Below are 21,279 nucleotides of genomic sequence, written 5' to 3'. Positions count from 1 at the left end.
GTTCCAAATCCATGGACAATTGGAAAATGCTAAAGCCATTGGAGCAAAAACCTCCATGTCTTCCACAGGCCCCATAGGTCAAGTGAAGGGTGTCTGGAGGTTCAGTCCAGAGTCTGTTTACTCATTTCTCTTTTCCCTGAGGCTTTCCCCAGACACCTCATCTATTACAGACTGAACTCTTCAGGCCAGAAATCACAGTCCCGTGTCCTCCTTAACAAAGGGTTGAGTCAATAGCTGCCAGACTCAGTTCTTGGGCTGGAAGTGTTCTCATGTGAAAGCCTTGGGTAGCGGATGGGATGGGAAAGGACATGGAGGTGGTTTGATCAGACTTTTCTGAGCTATTTGTGTGGTGGCTAAGATACTACAACTGTAGAAGAACAGTTCAGCTTTAACTTTTATAATAATTTTAAAAAAAGAACATAAAAGTTTTGGTTTAAACTAACCCATGTATGGCCACATAGATCCACCAAATTGGGGGGTCAAATAATTACTGTGCATGTGGATCTGACCTCTTGCCCTGGACATCTGAGGACCTCACATTGCATTGGGAAGAGAGAATCATTTTCATCTAATTATTTTTTTAGTTACACCTCCAGATGGCTTCAACTGTGATAACTTTGGGACAATAATAATGTTAAAGGTCTGAGGAGAGATGCTGTGTTACATACAAGATGGAAGATTAGCTCTTTCTCACTTTTCCAACACTGTAAGTGAGGAACTGAAGTCATCTCCCTTAAGAAGACATCTGCTCCAGTAAACAACTCACAGGAAGTCCACTGGTGTTGGAGGAAGGATCTACAGAAGCAGAGTGGATGAGACTCTGTTGGCCACCTCATCAGGGCCAAAGAGGGGTCCTGGCCATCAGGAAAGAGTCTGGACCCAAGGAAGCCACAGTCACATTTGCAGCTGCCTGGAGAAAAGCCTGAGAACAGAAAGTCCTGAAGTACCAGGCTGATGAAAGCCAGGATCTTATTACCCTAGAGAGAAATGTTGTCTGACCCACCCCAGGCTATGTTGGTCAGTTTGCTGTTGAATTTATCTGCCCAGATCTCTTTGACTTTTTCATCTAACAGCCAAATGTAAAAATTTACTCCTAATTTTTATATGGAAAATCAAATGAGGAGAGGCTAAAGAATGCAGAGTGAGTGTCAAATCCTGCCTGTCTCCTCTTCCACCATGACTACCCTTGGGACCTCAGTGACTCTCAGTGAACTATTTCCCATCATTAGTTGTAACCTGTCTGATTTTGTCCACTGGTGTACTTCCAACTTGAAACATAGTGCCTGACACATGGTGTGTTCTTAGTAAACATTTATTAGAAGATTTAAGGGCTTTGTGTGAATATCATTGTTTGATATAGTAAGGAGGACAGAACTTTGAATTGATGGTGCTTTTTAGAATTTTCTCTTATTAAAAATAACTTTCATTCTAAGGTTTCATTGGCATTTAATAATAACTACCATTTAGTAAAAATGTAAGGTGAGCTGTAAATTTATACCTATATCTCCAAATTCCCCATGATTCAGCAAGATATGCTTTATTATTTCTATTTTACAAATGAAGAACTAGTTGCTTAGGCAATTAAGAGGAATTACCCAGGGCCATACAAAAGTGAAGTTGGAACTAGAAACCTGGTCTGTCTGACTGTAAATATGGTCACTCCTCCATTATACAGATGCAATACTACCATATGTGTGGGGACTTTTAGTCAAATCCTGAGCATGAGTTGGTAAATTAGAAATATTTTCTAGGGCACTCTGGCTTCTGATTCAGAAACTAATTCACTGTAGCCAAGCTCAGATGAGATTGACTTCTCAAGATAATAGTTTACGAATTTGCAGAGGTGAATATTAATAATATAATAGATTAATTAATCTGAAGTGCAAATATAAATATGAAAGACTTTTGAGTAATATTCCACAAAAGTCTTCGTAAGGTCCAATCATTTCCTTCCCAAATGAGGAGCTATCTGACTAGTGGCTGAATCTTTTTATTGAGTGGCTATTTCCCTTGACAATTGCAGAAATTTTAAAACATGGCTGCGAATTATTTAAAAATTGCCCCCATCAAGAGGTTATGGCCTGTATCTTTTAATTTGCTTGAGCTTCTGACTGCTTCAGGGAACAGAAATTAGAAGAACTGCACTAAGTAACCTTCTGTGACTAGGGCATTACTGGACCATTTGGTCTTTGTAGCCCTAAACTGACCTATAAGAAGGGTGACTACCCTGAGACTCCATGCTGGGAGGGAACCCATGTCACATGGAAAGGCCACCTGAGGCACTCCAATTAATAATAACAGCGTAGTCCAGCTTTCAACTCATCCTAGCCCAGGAAACAGACTTGTCAGTGAAGAAGCTTCTAGATGATTACAGGGTTTAACTATTAAAGTCATTTCTAGCTCTTTTTTAAAAGATTTATTCATTTATTTATTTATTTGAGAGAGAGAGTGAAGGGAAAGGTATAGGGGGAGGCAGAGGGACAAGCAGACTCCACACAGAACCGACTTGGGGTTCAGTCTCACGACCCTGAGATCATAACTTGAGCTGAAACCGAGAGTTCAGATGCTTAACTGACTGAGCCACCCAAGCCCCGCAGTCACCTCTAGCTTTTTGAATGTACTCATTTGAAGTTCTAGGTACTGTTGTGCAGAGAGACAAGCCATTTCCATTGTGCCCTGCCTGAATCTCTCACTCACAGAAGCTGTGAGCCTAATTAGTTCATCACTATTTATGCCTCTAAGTTTGAAGTAGGTTTCCTTTCACATGATCATTAAAACAATGAACAAAATGTTTCATGTTAATGAACAGAAGTCTTCAGTTTCGATGAAGTCCAATTTGTCTGTTATTTTCTTTTTCTCTCATGGATTTTTTTTTAAGATTTTATTTATGTATTCATGAGAGACAGAGAGAGAGAGAGAGGCAAAGACATAGGCAGAGGGAGAAGCAGGCTGCCCGCAGGAAGCCCAATGTGGGACTCAATCCCAAACCAGGAGCACGCCCTGAGCCGAAGGCAAATGTTCAACCACTAAGCCACCCAGGCATCCCTTTCTCATGGACTTTAGATATGAGAAGCTGTTATTTAACCCAAGGTTACAAAGATGTACTCCTGTGTTTTCTCCTAGGAGTTTTATAGTTTTAGTTCAAACATGTAGTTCTGTGATCTTCTTTGAGTTAATTTTAGTGTATTTTTTTTAAGATTTTATTTATTTATTTGAGAGAGATAAGGCATGAACAGAGGGAGGAGGAGAGAGAGAGAAAGAGAGAGAAGCAGACTCCCTGTTGAGCAAGGAACCTGATGAAGGGCTTGATCCCAGGACCCCGAGATCATGTCCTGAGCCGAAGGCAGACGCTTAACAGACAGAGCCACCCAGGTGCCCCTGAATGTACTTTTTAAAAAAGAGACATATTGGCCCATAATAGGATTCTTTTTAAAAATTAACGAATTAATTAACAGCTATAATAAAAATTTAATTATTAAATAAAAACTTTAGGAAGTGAAATTCATTCCATAACAAAGGTGAGGAACATATCCTATCAACAAACTTACATCAAAGAAAGGAGATAGAGTTTACCAAAATAATATTTTCAACTTCAGAATAATTTGCCTTTTGATTAGTCACTAAATGTCATCAATATTTGAAAGGATATTTAGTTGGGTAGAGTGAAATATTTTGGAGAACAGATTTGGAGGATGACAAAAATGACAAAGACTCTCTCCAGTAAACTTGAAGGAGGTTCCTGTGAGTTCTCCTGAGTAGGCCTTGACCTTGGGCTAAGCCCTTAATCAAGAGCCCTACCTATCCTTGATCTATTCATTCCATTTTTAGAAAGAATTCTGCTGAATCAGTTTAGCAGAAATTCCCTACCCTTGATATTCTATCACCTTAGCCTGTCTAAAATCCAAGTAGGTCAGTTTAGTAAAGAATTACACTACATTTTAGCAATTTTCCATTCACCAACCAACCTCCTACCCCTGCTCCTTAACTATAAATTCCCACTTTTTCTTATTGTGTTCAGAGTTGAGCCCAATCTCTTTCCCTACTACAAAGCCCCCTTGTAGACTTAAACAAAGTCTTCCTTGCCATCTTTAACAAGTGTCATGAATAATTTTTTCTTTAACAAGAATAGTCTAAAAAATTCTATACATTAAGTGATAGCTGTACATGACTGCTTTATAGCAGTCTCTGAAAGAAAAATTTGTTCTTTCTCCTGGCTACTTCTTATTCTTCCAATGCCTCATAAAATGTGGACGTGAAACATAAATATTCCCACCACTATATGGTGATTCAGTGGGAAATGGAATATAGTTAAACTGCACTTTGCATCTGTGCCTTGACTCCAACAATGGTTCACACTTTAGGGCATCACAAGCCATTTGCCCCTCCTAAATCCCAAATAGACAACTAGTGGCAAGGAAGATGGAAAGTGCAAAAGGCATTTTTCAAAATGAATTGACTTCAACTTAGGCATTGATGGCTGTACGTGGTACAAAAATGAAATTACCTAGAAAGCAATTTATATCTTTAGTGAACTCCAAAATGTTCTGTGCATTGGCAAACTTTAATACGAGGGTTTTGGAACGAGGATATTCAGAAACATCAAAACTAGTGGGCAACTGGCTTAGAGTTCCTGAGCACTGCTTTAGAATGACACTAGCACACTCTATTCCAACTCAGGCAGTTTGACATACAACTTCAACCCCATGCCTGAAAATTCTTCCCTCTCCTCCTGCAGCCAAACTCACTTGAAGAAATATGGAAATAGACCAGAATATCTCCTCAGGAGCAAAAGGAAAGCATTTATAAATATTTTTCCATCACCCAAGTCATCTGAGATTCCCACTGAGGCTTCTTGTAGGGAGAAAGAGAACAATTATTCTCTCCATGGAGAAAAGGAGCTCGTCTATGTGGGTGCCTTCTCTCCAGTTCACTCTTGAAAAAGATGAACTTTATGAACATTGATGCCAGACTTCTATTTTGTTAAGAATATCTATATCAGGCTTTGTGGCTATTAATTACCCATCAACCTTCTTCCTTAGTACACATATCCACACATGCGTGATGCATGCACGCGCTCACATACACACACACACACACACACACACACACACACACACACACACACACAAATTAAACATGACAAGCCAAGTGGTTAGTTTTCCCCCAAAAAATGTGATGTGATATGGGGATTGGGAAACTGGATGAGTAATTCTTATTAAATATTAAAATATAAAAGAGATGTTGTGGCATGTCCTTGGACAAGAAAATAAAGGATCTTTCTTTATTTGTTAAACATTTATTGAGGTTCCACTATGTTTCCGGTAAACTGAAATTACAAAGGTGCAGCATCCGCCCCCTCAGGAGCTTGTTATTTTGGTAAGGATAGAAGGGTAGGGAAGGTAGGTCTGTTAAACGCCCAATTAGTTGTAACACGAAGGCCAACAATCTCAGGGCCATAAGAAAAGTACATGGAATGTAACATGACAAGGTTTATTATATTCTCTGTTCTTCCCCTTGCCATGATTCATTTTGAGTCTAGCACCTAGTAGCTTCATGCTGACCACCTTCCCTGACTACAAGGCAGGCTCTACACCTTCCCAAGTGTGGCTCTTCCAGTAGAGTGAGCCTTCTCAGCCCTCTGCTTCATTTCTGGGTGAATGGAAACCCAGTATTTTGAGTGGTCTCTTTGTACTTAGATGAGGCTCTGTATATAGCCAGAGAAGCAAGAATTTTCTATTTATAAATCTCATTGCAAGAGGATCAGTCAGACAATTTAGTGAGCATTGCTCAAGACAGTAAGACCCAACTTGGCAGTTCTAAAACAGTGATAAGGAGCTGGGTTCAAGGACAGGAATAAGAATTGCTCTGAGACTTTATTTCTAGCTCACTAAGACACTGCATAAGACATTCCTCTGCGGGAATACCTGGGTGGCTCAGTGGTTGAGCATCTGCCTTAGGCTCAGGGCGAGATCTCAGATTTCCAGGATCAAGTCCCACATCGGGTTCCCTGCATGGAAGCTGCTTCTTCCTCTGCCTGTGTCTCTACCTCTCTCTCTCTCTCCATCTCTCATAAATAAATAAATAAATAAATAAATAAATAGAATCTTAAAAAAGAAAAGAAATTCGTCTGCCTACTTTGGATAAAGTCAACTAAAGGAAGGTCCATGTACTTCAGAGCTGCTGCTTACACTCATGAGAGAATTAATAGTCACTTCCTCTGAGACTCCATTATAACCATTATGGGACTTTCTCATAACATTCTATTACATGCATTGCCTTCCATAATTTTTGTCTACTAAATTATAAGTTCCTCAGGAGTAGAAATGTGTTTTTTGTAAAGATCGGCATAATAATAAAAACTTATTCTTAATTGAGTTCTTACTATGTACCTACAATGTGTGAAGTGAATTTTATGCACTTTCTGTGTAATATGTTCTTTCCAAACATGGTTGCAATACTGTCACCCATCCTACATGCACTTTTGTCCTGTGTTGTTTCCCTATCCCATCAAGAAATATGAACTAATTAATCTCCATCTTCAGTATGAACTGGTTTTAGTGACTTAATTATAACCAATTGACTATGGCAGAGTGCATGTCTTCTGAGGCTGGCTCTGAAGACTTACAACTTCTGTCTTGCTCTCTTTGTATACTTCCTATTGGGTCACCCCTTCTTAAAGTCCAGCTCCTGTTTAGTGGTAAGCCCAAGCTACGTAGAGGTGCCACACACAGGCACTTCAGTAGATAGTTGCATCTGAGCCCACCCTCTGAGTGATCCAAGTGTCAGTGCCATTGCCATAAACAAAAAGACACCTTCTGACTTGTCCAGTCCCTGCCATTTGAGTCTCCCTAGCTGAGACCTTGCCTACTGTGTCTTATCTGAATTCCTGAGCTACATGTCCTGACAGTATAGTAAGTAGTATTCATGTTATGTTACTAAATTTACAGCTGATTTATTACACAGCAGTAGATGACCTAAATCCCTCAGAGTGCTATGACATAGGTACTATTACTCTCCCTAACTGAGAGACAAGTCCATTGGGGCTTTCGTGGTTGATGAAAATAGTAATGACCAGAAACATTTGTTGAGCTCCTCTACATGTCAGGAACTTTGGGTAGATCATCTCATTTAATGCACAAAACAGCTGAAGTAGGTTATTTTTAGGAACCATGTTTTAAATATGAGGATACTGATGCTGCAAGAGATTAAGTAACTGGCCCTAAGATACATGGTGAGTCATGAGAAGATCATGCTTTGAACCCAAGGAGTCCTTTCTAGAAAGGTAATCTGTATACTGCAAATCCAGGCTGCAATGAATTAGACCAATAAAATAGTGAATGAGCATGAGTGCTTGGGCAGCCACTAACGTCTATCTGACTCTATTAGCCATATGTGGCATGATAATTAAAGCTTAAGAAAAAGGCATTAATAAATCTGGGCCTAGGCATTGCAAGAAGACAGAGAAATGGGTATTTTGGGCTTTGTTTGTTTTCTTTTTCCAGTTCTATCAGGTTTGGCCTCATAGATTTTGATATTGTGTTGATAGATGCATACACAGTAAGGATTGTTAGATCCTTGTTGGCTCCTGTTATTATGTAACACCTCTCTTTATTTTTTACCATTTGCCTTATTCTGAAGTCTGCTTTATCAGAAATTAATATAGATATTCCGTATTCCCTTGGCTTAGTGTTACCGTGGTATGTTTTTCTCCGTTCCTTTGTTCTTAACCTGTCTTTTCGTATTTATTTATTTCATTTTTTTGCATACTTCTTATTGGAGTTCGATTTGCCAACATATAGTATAACACCCAGTGCTCATCCCATAATGTCTTTGCATATTTAAAGTGGGTTTCTTGCAGGCAATATATATCTGGGTCTTGCTTTTCTTCTTTTTTTTTTTTTTTGGTGGTGGTGGGGGGGGTCTTGCTTTTCATCCATTCTGACAATGTTTGTTTGTTTGTTTGTTTGTTTGTTTGTTTTTTAATTTGTGCATTTGGGCCATATACATAGTTAAAAAGAAAACCATAGTCCCAAAATGGTGTCACTCAGGCTGAGTTCCCAAACCAGGACTTAAAACCTAGTCTAACTGCAGTTTCAACCTCTCCTAGAAATGTAGTCTTAACCAGGAGGATCTGAATTCTCTGACCTCAATGAAGTAATCTGCCACCCTGGCCTTCCCCACTCCCCAAAGAAATATGAGGTAATCTGCATGATAAACCCACTTGCTCTTCCTCTAAGGGAAAGACCTTGCCTGGAACAATCTTTTTCTTTTACTAATAATTTTCTTACCCCACCCTCTCTCTTATAAATTCCTTCCATTTTATACAACTCCTCAGAGCTCCCCTCTACTTGCTAGAGGAGATGTTTGTGGGACTCATGAATCATTTAATAAAGCCAATTAGATCTTCAAGGTTAATCAGCTGAATTTTGTTTTTTGACATTTAATGTAATATTAAAATATTTTGACTAAGATCAGTAAATTGTGTAATTGTTTTCTACTCATTGTATTTGTTTTTGGTTCTCTCCATTTATCCTACCTTCTCTGGTTTTAATTGAGCATTTTAAGATTCCATTTCATCTTTGCTCTTAATGCATAAATTATACATCTGTTCTTTACTTTCATAACTGTTATAGAGTTTCTAATATTCATCTAACTAATTTAAATTTACCTTCAAATCACAGTATTCTGCCTAATGTATAGTGTAGTTAACTTAGAATATTACTAATCTCTCTCTCTCACCTTATGACATTGCTACCATTCATTAGTCATTGGGCTAGGGAAAGTGGAAATGACACATGACTGCTAATGGGTATGGGGTATTTAACTACTTGTACTTAGTGATGATGGTTGCACAATCTGGAAAATATACAAAAAAAAAAAAACCTCGGGACTGTATACATTTTAGAAGGTTAGAGTTTGTGTTTTGTAAATTTAATTTCAGTAAAGCTGTTGTTAAAAATCTTACATACTGTATGATTCCATTTATTAATATTCTGAAATGAAGAACAAGTTAGTGGTTGCAAGGTGTGGTGGGTGGGGGGAGAATGAAGGAAGAGTCACGTGGGTGTGGATATAAAAGGTCAAAGGGGTACTTTGTGATGACGGAACTGTTCAGGGTCAGGACTGTGATACACAAAATTACACCTGTGTTAAAATCGTATACCTAAACACACAAATGAGTGCAAGTAAAGCTAAAGAAAATTGAGTAAGTTCAGTGCATCGTATCATTGTCAATAACCTGGTTGTTGTCTTGTACTATTATTTTGCAAGTGGTTGTCATGGGAGGAAACTACTTAAAAGGTACATGAGATCTCCCTCTTATATTATTTCTAACAACTGAATGCAAATCTATCATATCAAAATAAAGCAGCAATGGCCATGATAGCCAAACTGTGGAAGGAGCCTCGGTGTCCATCGAAAGATGAATGGATAAAGAAGATGTGGTTTATGTATACAATGGAATATTACTCAGCTATTAGAAATGACAAATACCCACCATTTGCTTCAACGTGGATGGAACTGGAGGGTATTATGCTGAGTGAAGTAAGTCAGTCGGAGAAGGACAAACATTATATGTTCTCATTCATTTGGGGAATATAAATAATAGTGAAAGGGAATATAAGGGAAGGGAGAAGAAATGTGTGGGAAATATCAGAAAGGGAGACAGAACGTAAAGACTGCTAACTCTGGGAAACGAACTAGGGGTGGTAGAAGGGGAGGAGGGTGGGGGGTGGGAGTGAATGTGTGACGGGCACTGGGGGTTATTCTGTATGTTAGTAAATTGAACACCAATAAAAAATAAATTAAAAAAAATAAATAAATAAGAAGAGGTGTAAAGCAGGGTGACTGAGTGGCTCAGTTGGTTAAGCAGTGGGCTCTTGCTTTGGCTCTGGTCATGATCTCAGGGTTGTGATCATGATCAACTCTTGCCTGCCTCTCTCTCTTTCTCTCCCTCTCTCTTTACACCTCCCTCCCCCATCTGCTTTCTCTCTCTCTCTCTCAAAACTAAATAAAACAAAGCAAAAAAGTCTAAAGCAACCAACATCTCCTTCTAGGTGACTAGACAAACTGCAGTACACTCAGAATATGGAATATAACTCAGCACTAAAAAGAATGGACCTATGAAACCGCAGAAACAGAGAGGAAACTTAAAGGCACATTCCTAAGTGAAAGAAGCCAGTCTATCTGAAAAGGCTACGTAGTGTCTGATCTCAGCTATGCACATCTGGAAAAGCTAAAACCATGAAGGTAGAGAAAAGATCCCTGGTTGCCAGGGGTTTGGTGGGGAGACAGAGGTGAACATGTAGAGCACAGAGGATTTTTTGGGTAGTGTGACTATTCTGTATATTATAAGGGTGAAAACTTGTCTTTCTACATTTGTCAAAATCCCCACAACAGCAGGACGTGTTTTTAATGAGTTGATAGAAGACATCACATAGAATATATAACACCAAGAGTAAACCCCAATTTAAGCTATGGACTTTGGTTGATAATGATGTGTCAATGCTGGTTCATTGATTATAATAAATATATCACCCTGTGGTGCTGGGAGGCTGACAGAGAGGGAGGCTCTGTGTGTGCATGTGTGCGTACACGTATATGGGGATCTGTGGGAGAACTCTCTGTGCTTTCTTGTTCGATTTTGCTGTGAGCCTAAAACTGTTCTAAAAAAATAGTATATTAATTTTTTAATGTGTATAGAGGAAGAGCAGCCCATCCATCATCCTTTATTTAATAATAAATAAAGAAGCTACCTTATTCACCCTTCACTTGCTGAATTAACCAATACTGAATTAACCAATTCAGCACAGTGACTGATATTCATGGCAGTACAGAAAGCTTGAGAATGGCAAACTGCTCTTTAGCCTAAGCACAAATTTCTGCACTTTCTAAAACTGTTTATATCATTTATATCTATTACTCTATAATCAAGTATTATGAAACTAATGTATCAATATGAAGAGACAGCTGCTGAGTATAATAAAATTAAGCTGGATATTTTGGAAGCACCCCGTAAGACATTAAAATGCTGTTCTCAAATTGGGAATGGAAGAAACAATTGTAAAGTATTGGCACTTTTTCATTTAAAAAAGTCTAGCAGGGGATCCCTGGGTGGTTCAGCGGTTTGGTGCCTGCCTTTGGCCCAGGGAGCAATCCTGGAGTCCCAGGATCGAGTCCTCAATAATAAATAAATAAAATCTTAAAAGTCTAGCAAGATTCTGTGCTCACATTGCTTTGCAAAAGTTCTACTTTAAATAATTAACTGCAAATAACTATACATGGTTTTTTTACATTTTTATTTATTTATGATAGTCAGAGAGAGAGAGAGAGGGGCAGAGACACAGGCAGAGGGAGAAGCAGGCTCCATGCACCGGGAGCCCGACATGGGATTCGATCCCGGGTCTCCAGGATTGCGCCTGGGCCAAAGGCAGGCGCCAAACCGCTGCGCCACCCAGGGATCCCAACTATACATGGTTTATGTAAGAAAGGTGATAAGGCACAACTTGGCCCCATTCATGTTTTTGATGGAAATAAAATAGTTACGGTTCATGTCTGGAATCTTTATAATTCCTCCTTTACCAGGGTGTTCTAACTACTCCTAGCCATGCTAAGTATGAGAGTTTATACTCTGCACAGAAGTATAAACACAGAAAGTATTTACACAGATACACAGAAACACAGAAAGTATTACTGTGCTGAAATGTGGATGTACCACATCCACAGAGGATGGATGTAGAAACCGGTCAAACTTGTACAGAGCTATTGCTGAGAGAATCTGGAAAATGTCATGTGAACTTTGGGTAACTTGCAGTCTATAAATTACGGACCACGTTTAGTGTAGAGGCCCCAAGAGGAAAGGGGGCATCAGGCAGGCCTCAAAATCATCTGTGGGACAGATCCTGTGGGATTTAACCCCATATCCAGCACATAACTTGTAAAGGAGATGGCATGTGTTCGTGTGTGCACATATATGGAAGGGGCAGTCATGGGGGAAGAAAGGTTTATTTCATGACTTTATAACACCATTTAAGTCTTTTTAACAAGATCCATCCACAGGTTTCAGAACCGTGGAAAAATGATCCATTGTTCTTTTCACTGTGTTTACCAAAACTATTGGCACCTCATCCATAACAGCAGGGTATGTTTTTAATGGGCTGATAGAAAACATCACTCATATCCAAAGATAGGACTGGTGGTATATTTGTCACGCAGCTTGGCTTTGCAGTTAGAGTTGAAAGCTGCTGCTGTCAAAGGAAATGTTTAGATGACTCAGCCAAGGAGGTGGTTTATTGGTTTTGGCAGCAGACAACAGGTGAATATTTCATGGAGGAGAGAAGTTTTAGTAGTTGTTTATACAATCTGCCCAGCCATAGCCACAGTTATTTAGATTGGTGAACTGGACAATATTTCATTTCTCACAAGCCTGATGACTTCTGTTGATGGGTTGATGTTGTCACTATTTGCTTAACATGATTGGAGTAAAGTTCTCACTTGGCCAATATACTCTCCAGCTACCCTGAATAGCGACATCTAAGATTTGGGGCAATTATTAGACAATTGTCCAATTTGGCAGGATCCTGCAGGAAATTCCTGCTGTACCTTTTTAATGAGCTTGGACTTCTAAATGGTTGTAGCAGCTCTGGCTACAGAGTGCATTTTATCACAAGAGCTTGCCTGTGTTTGTGACAATATCGTAGTACGGCAAATACCCGCTCTCTCAGGAATGCTGGCTATACTACATTTGCACAGAAAGGAGGCCCTTGTCCACTCTGAAGTAACAGACAGGTGGAGACACAAACAAATGACATATTTACACTTACAGTATGCACAACACACCCTCACACACACACACACAGACGCAGAGAAACAAATCAGTGGATCTGTCTGAGAAGCTACATGACACATTAAAAAACATTTCCATAAGACATGGACCATCTGGATTCGGCTATCAATATTTACTAGCTTTGGACTTTGAGTGTCTCCCCTTTTTGAGAAAACTGGTTTCCAGCCTGACCTGTTTGGGGGTGTGAAGGGTTGGTCTCTACATTATTACCCATATTGCCTGATGTTCTGTGATATATTTTTTTAAACTTGAAGCAAATTTCTTTCATCATAGAACCAAGAAAATGAGATGCCTGGGTGACTCAGCAGTTGAGCATCTGTCTTTGGCTCAGGACGTGATCCCAGAGTTTTGGGATTGAGCCTCACATCGGGCTCCCTGCAGAGAGCCTGCTTCTGCCTCTGTGTCTCTTTCTCTTGGTCTCTCATCAATAAATAAATAAAATCTTTAAAAAAAAAAAAACTAAGGAAAGCAAGGTTTTAGGGAGGGAATTCAGTGAAATATCAGAAGACAGTAGGTATTTGAATGCAGCATAATGGACATAAAACCGAGACACAGAATTTCCCATTTCTTTACTGGCCACAAGCCAAGGGCATATCATGGAAACCCTCTGCGGCTGTTTGCATCAGAGAACTTGGAGCTGTAACACCTGCCTCACACTGACCTGAGGGACTACCAGAGATCATGAGTGAGGACACCATCTAGTGAAGAGAAAATACTGCACATATATTATTGGTAGCATCAGAAAGTTTGTTGCATTCAACCCAGGCAGATGCCACTCCCCAGTTGCCATCCTTTCTGGGGCCATCCTATATAAAAATAGCAATTCTAACAATAATAGTACTTGTAAGAATTCCTTTTATGGTCTGCCAAGGGCTAAGCACCTTGCCAAGCATTTAAAAACATTATCTCATTTAATTCTCACAACTCGGCGAAAACTGTCATCAACCACATTTCACATCTGAGGAAATTAAGATGTAAGGAGGTAAAACACATGTGTATAGTCCCCAGCTGACGAGGGTCAGAGCCTTGCTCCGTTCGAGCACAGCTCTTTATGAAGTGATAACACTGACCATAATCTGTGTACTGAAAAGAATTACCCAAGGGTAAGAAGAGCTTCCAAACTCTGGAGTCGGGCTCTTTTTGATGGCTTTCACTATCATTGGAAGAGTACATCCTATTTTCTCAGTACTCTATAATTCATCGAGCGTTCTTACAAGGCCTGTCTGATAATCTGGGCCCTCAACTCTCCTTTCCTTCTGACAGGGAGGGGGTTGGTGTGTGACTTGTGTCCCAGACGGGGCAGGTGCTCAGGGCAAGGCAGCATTGAACCCGCTCACTTGCTCATTTGTTCTCCACAATCACCTGTGACATAAGCAGGATACACATTTTAATCCTAGTTCTAGAGATGGGAAAACTCTCAGACTCATCCTATTTTTGTAAAACTCTTTCTTTAATATACCTTCACCCCCTCCTCCAAAACAGAGGCAACTGCCAATTTCTGTTCTACATGAAGTGGTTTTATCCTAATGGTTTGAAATAATACTAAGTCATCTAATGGCCCCCTGCTGACTCTTGCCTCACCAATCTTGCTGTTACATTTTTCAATGACCCTTTTGAATGAGAAAGTGAAGTTTTTAAATGAACCACATTAGCTCACTCATTTCCATTATTCATTTTCAGATTAGTTTAGGCATTTCCATTATTCATTTTCAAACCGTCCTAGTTCCTATACTTTTTCTGAACTTTGGTTGTAAGTTTCAGCTTTGAGGACAGTTGTCTAGCTGGTCAAGATGTGAAGGTGGAACTACTCCACCTTCTCAAATCCTGGTCAACCTCGGTCCCTCTTCCTGCCTGTGGAGGGTCATCTGGCCCTGCTTCTGTGTGCCCAGGGGGCTTAGCCTAGATGCGAATGCCTCTATTGCTGCATTCTCTGAACTATGATGCCATATGCTATGTTCTATATACGAAACCACTATGTACCATACATATACACGTTTACACGTGGGATAACACTGTACGACGAACATGAATTGAACACCATGTATATACATGTATGCAGGCATGGCATCATGACTGTGGCAATCTTGTGTGTATTCACATAGGCCACACACACAGATAAGGCTCAAACCACTGATCTAAGTCTTGGCTGGATGCCTATGACTATCCCAGAGCACAAGAGCAAAGGAGGCCTCTGAAGAGCTGCAGTAAAGCCATTCCCTCTAGCCTCTCTACCTCCCCAGGGAGGCTGTCAGAAGGCTTTCTTGTCTTTTCCCAGGTTCTAATGAAGCAGGGAGCCTTCAGTGTCCCCACCGGGGCTAGAGCTGCAGACTGCATAACCTCTTAGCTGCGGGCTGGTACTGGCTCCTTTGGCAGAAGGGGTCTCGTCACTCAGACTGCAGTCATCCAGCTACTTTTGTTTGATATCACCCTGGGTAAGAGCTACAGGGAACTGGCACCTTTGGCTACTTTTCCATAAGCAATAAACTATCTTTATCTAAAAAAGGATTCATTGCTCCTTTACCAGTTCAATCTGTTAGGACTTAGCCCTCACTTTTGCCTTATGTTTGACCTTGTGTGTGTGTGTATTTTTCAGTAAAAAAGAGACAGCATCACACCTCACCCCTCTCCAGACCTAGTCCTTGTTCCTAAAGCTATTCTCTTTCAGCTTTTCTGGCTTTCATTCATCTCTTCATAGACTTAAAAACACTAAAATATTTCCATTCTTTATTTTCAATGCTATGCTAGTGTTCACAATGAATGTGATGACTTCATACACCATTCTTAACCTCTACTCCCTTGAGTCTTTCCCAAGATGTCATGGTTTATTTATCAAATACTTATACAGTACCTGCTATTCCCAGGCACTCAATACTTTACAAATGTTAACTCATCCTATTTTTGTAATGATCTGGAGGCAGACCTTATTGCCAATTATATTTTACAAATGAGGGGGAAAAAGGTACAGGGGCTTAACTAGCTCGCTCAAGGTAATGGAACACCTCGTGTCAGAGCTGGGATTGGAACCCAGGCTGGCTGGCACCAGAATATGGCTTAAAACCACTCAGCCATATGGTCTCTTTTCATTGGTCTTTCATTGGTTTGTTAATTTAAGTGATATATGTGTATTTCTATTACTTTTTCTGTGTTTTCCTAATAAAAGATGAAAGTATTAGTCTCCTCTCTCTTAATCTCTCTCTGTCACATTTCACCTCCAAACCCCTCATTGTCTCATGCCTACTTTCTACCTTCTGCCAGTTTTATTTTCGTATTGTCAAAGTTTTAACAGTCTCAGTGTTTGCACCCCAAATTATATCTTCCATATTTTGTCTCTGGTTGAATTTAAAAGTTTAAAAGTTAAATAACGATTTAAAATTGTTATTACTAAAAATATTGCCCATTTCATAGTAAAGTGGTCTGCAAGAATTATATCTCTGTGTGATCTCATGGTATGATCCCAGGCTGCAAATTTTCATAGCAGTGAGATAAAATATTTTTGATTTCCTTATTCTGCATCAGTTGCTTAAAATACGGCACATTTGACTTGTTTCACATTTGGGCCCCAGTTTTCAGAGTTTTCTGTTTTCCTTGGAGTTTCTCATTTCTTTCCTGTTTCTTGTGTAAGAATAATGATGTGTCTTCTACTTGTCTTCAAGTTCATCCAAATCTGCAATTATAATGTCTAGAGCATGAAACACTTTGTTTTCTTCCCAGAGCGATCCTTTCCTGGAGTTTTCTGGTTTGCGGCTCTAATCCCTAGGGTTGTTCACTTGGAAATCTGCAGAATCTCATCCCAAGACACTCTTTCATTTACTGCACCTCTGAGCCTCCAGCCCCTGTTTTCAAGATCCTATTTCTTTTTCCTGATTGTTTGTTTACCTAACAATTTATTTTGCTGGATTATATCCTCTGGCAACATCAGTTGCCAAGTATTTTCTTAGCTCTCCCCATATGCAACTATTGCTCAGACAGTTTCTCAGATAAGATGGATTCATCCATCTTATTCAAATTACCTTTTTGTCTCTTCTGCTGTACATCTTGGATTTTATTTATCTTCCATTTTTTTTGCACTTTAAAAAAATTTTTTTTTGAGATAGTAGATTCAAATGCAATTGTAAGAAACAATACAAAGAGATTCTATGCACTCTTTCCCCTGTTTCTCCCAATAGAAATTTATTGTATAGTTTATAGTACAACATCATAATCAGGAGATTAAAATTGCTAGATCTATCAAACTTATATAGATTTCATCAGTTCAGTTTGATAGGTATTCATTTGTGTGTGTGTGTGTGTGTGTGTGTATAAGTTCCATGCAATTTTACTGAGTGTGTTGATTCATGTGACCCCACCATAGTCAAGATAAAAAACAGCTCCCTCACAAAGATCCTTGGTACTTGCTATCCTTCACAGACACATACACCTTCTTCCCCCTCCCTACGCAACACCTGATACCCACTAATCTGTTCTCCATCACGATAATTTTTAATATGGCATTTCAAGAAACAATGCAGTATTTCAAAAATGCTGTATAAATAGGACCTTGTAGTAAGTAACCTATAATTGCCTTTTTTCACTTTAGGCCCATCCAGTTCATGTGTATCAATAGTTCATTCCTTTTTACTGCTTTTGATTTCATAGGATAGATGTACCACAGTTTGTTTAACTATTCATCCATTGAAGAATATTTAGATTTTTTTCCAGGTTGGGCTTTTACTGACAAAATTTCTCAGAATATTTATGGACAAGTTTTTGTAGGAGTATTTTTCCATTTCTTTGGGATACATTCCTAAAAGGAAATTGCTAGGTCATGTGGTAAGAGTATTTTTTACTTTCATTATAAACTTCCATATTCTTCTCTAGGGTGACTAGATCATTTTATATTCCCCACCACCAGCAATGTATAAGTGATCCGGTTTCTCTACATTCTTGCCAGCATTTAGCATTCTCACTTTCTATTTTAGCCATCCTGGTAGGTGTGTAGCAATATCTCATTGTGATTTCAACATACATTTCCCTAGTGGTTAATGATGCTAAACCTCATTTCATGTGCTTATTTGCCATCTGTATATTCTTTGCAGTAATATATCAGTTTATGGCTTTTGCCCATTTTCTAATTTGATCTTTTTTAAATTGTTACCATGAGCTTTAGAGTTCTTTTTGTTTGTTTCCTTTTCTTTCCAAGGTTTCATTTAAATTCCAGCTAGTTTATATGCATACAATGTTATTTTCATGTATAGAATTTAGTGATTCATCACTTACATAGGACATCCAGTGCTCATCACCATAGTGTCCTCCTTAATCCCCATTCCTCATTTAACCCCTTCGCTGACCCACCTCCCCTCCAGTAATCCTGTTTGTTGCCTATAGTTAAGAGCCTGTTTCTTGTTTTGCCTCTCTTTTTCTTGCCCCCCAAGTTCATTTATTTTGTTTCTTAAATTCCACATATAAGTGAAATCCTATGGTATTTGTCTTTCTCTGACTGACCTATTTCACTAAGCATAACATACTTTCTAGCTCCATCCATATCATTTTGCAAATGGCAAAATCCATTCTTTTTTATGACTAATATTCCATTATGTATATATACCACATTTTCTTTACCCAGTCATCAGTGGCTCTATCCATAATTTGGCTATTGTTGATAATGCTGCTGTAAAGATTGGGGATGCATGTATCCCTTCAAATTAATATTTTTATATCCTTTGGGCAAATATCTAGTAGTGCAATTGCTGGATCATAGAGTAGTTCTATTTTTAGCTATTGAGGAACCTCCATTTTGTTTCCCAGATGGGCTGCACCAGTTTGCATTCCCATCAGCAGTGTAAGAGTGTTACCCTTTCTCTGCATCCTTGCCAACATCTGTTATTTCCTGTGTTGATTTTAGCCATTCTGACAGGTGTGAGGTGTTATCTAATTGTAGTTTTGATTTGTATTTCCATGATGGTGAGTGATGCTGAGCATCTTTCCATGTGTCTGTTAACCATCTATACGTCTTCTTTGAAAAGTTGTCTATTCATACCATTTGCCCATTTTTAAACTGTATGATTTGTTTTTTGGGGTGTTGAGTTTGGTAAGTTCTTTATATCTTTTGGACACTAACCCTTTATCAGATATGTCATTTGTAAATATCTTCTCCCATTCCATGTGTTATCTTTTAGTTTTGTTGATTGTTTCCTTCACTGTGCAGAAGCTTTTTATTTTGATGAAATCCTAGTTGTTTATTTTTGCTTTTGTTTCCATTGCCTCAGGAGACATATATAGTAAGAAGATGTTATGACTGATGTCAAAAAGCTTACTGCCTGTGTTCTTCTCTAGGATTTTAAAGGTTTCCTGTCTCATATTTAAGTCTTTCATTTATCTTGAATTTGTTTTGGCATATGGTATAAGAAAGTGGTGCAGTTTCATTCTTCTGCATGTTGCTGTCCAGTTTTCTCAACACCATTTATTGAAGAGACTGGTTTTTTTTTCCCCATTGGATATTCTTTATTGCTTTCTTGAAGATTTGAGTTCATTAAACCTTCTAGATTAAGTCTTTGTTGCATGTGTGGTTTGCAAATATTTTCTCCCAATTTGAAGCTTGTCTTTTCATCCTCTTAACAGAATCAAAGAACAAAAGATTTCAGTTTTGATGAGGTCTAGTTTGTCAATTTTTCCTTTTATGGATAATGTTTTTATTGCCAAGTCTAAGAATTCTTCACCTAGCCTTATGTCCATTCAACCAATAAAGGGCATTTGGATTGTTTCCAGTTTGGGGCTATTAATAAAACATTATTAAATCATTTTACATATAAACCTGTGATGCATTTTAGGTTAATTTCTGCATAATGTAAGTCATGCTATTCAGTCAAAGTAAATTTTATTTTATATTTTTGCCTACGGATCCTCTATTGCTTTTGCAAAACTTATTCATTATTGAAAAGTCTATTCTTCCTCCACTGAAACGCCTTTTCACCTCGGTCAGAAATCAGTATAGGTGTCATCTCCTTCTGGTTTCTCTATTCTGTTCTACTCATCCACTTCATCAAGTGTATCCTCACTCATCATCTCCATTAGTCTCTCATATCAAGGTAAGGTGTTATGGTTCCAGTTTCACTGACATAGTTGCTGAGGCTCAAGGGTTCTAGTGACATGTCCCTGGCCATATGACCAATAAAGGATGGATATTCTGTTCTCATGCTTATCCCATGCTCATTTGGCAGCCTATAAATGCCTACTTCCTCTGAAGTTTTGCTAAATCTTTCTTTTAATAATGAGACAACATTTGCAAACTTATTTTTACAAGGCCAGCATTACCTTGATGCCAAAACCAGACAAGAACATTACAAAGAAAGAAAATGATAGACCAATATCCCTGGTGTACATAGATGTCAAAATTGTCAGCAAGTTACCAGCAAACTGAAACCAATAGCACATTAAAAGGATCATACAGGAGCACCTGGGTGGCTTGGTCAGTTAAGCACCTGTCTTCAGCTCAGGGAATCCTCCCCACATTGAGCTCCCTGCTCTGTGAGTAGTCTACTTCTCTCCTTCTGCTTGCAGCTCATTCTGCTCATTCTCTATCTCTCTCTCTCTCTCTCTCTCAAATAAATAAATAAATAAATCATACACAATGATCAAGTGGGATCTACCCCTGAGATGCAAATAAGACCAAACATAATGCAAATCAATAAATGTGATATACCACATTAATGAAATAAAGGATAAAAATCATATGATTATCTCAATAGTTGCAGGAAAAAGAGCTTTTGATGAAATTCAATGTCCTTCCTTTTGAGAGGAAAAAAAAACTCAGCAAATTAGATATAGAAAGAATGAACCTCAAAAAAAAATAAATAAAAATAAAAAAAAAGAATGAACCTCAACATAACAAAGGTCATTTGCAACAAGTACACGCCTAACATCATATTCAATGATGAAAAGCTGAAAGCTTTCCTTCTAATATCAGGAACAAGACAAGGATGCCCACTCTTCTGCTAAATGATCTCTCTTATATGTAGGATCTAAAAAACTCAGACTCATAGACCAGAGAGTAGAATGGTGGTGGCCAGGGATTCGGAGAGATAGTGGGAATGGGGAGAGATTAGTCAAAGGATACAGATTTCCAGTAATAAGGTGAAAAAGTATTGGGAATCTAAAGTACAGCATGATAGCATGATGACTACACTGCATTGTATACTTAGTATTTGTTAAGAGAGTAGGTCTTAAGTCTTCTCCCCACAAAAGAGGTTAACTATGTGAGTTGATAGATGTGTTAATTAACTTGATAGTGATAATCGCTTCACAACGTATATGAAGATGCTTTACAAATACCATTGTATAATCTAAATATATACAATTTTCTTGGCCAATTATACCTCAATAAAACTAGGGGGAAATAATAACTCAAAACTTTAGAAAAATATCCCACCATCAGCCGTGAACACTGAACTGTACATGGC

This window comes from Canis lupus, chromosome 28 (genome assembly GCF_011100685.1).
Source record: "Canis lupus familiaris isolate Mischka breed German Shepherd chromosome 28, alternate assembly UU_Cfam_GSD_1.0, whole genome shotgun sequence".
Classification (NCBI taxonomy): Eukaryota; Metazoa; Chordata; class Mammalia; order Carnivora; family Canidae; genus Canis; species Canis lupus.
The sequence above is the reverse complement of the archived record's forward strand: the minus strand, read 5'-3'. Positions refer to the sequence as shown.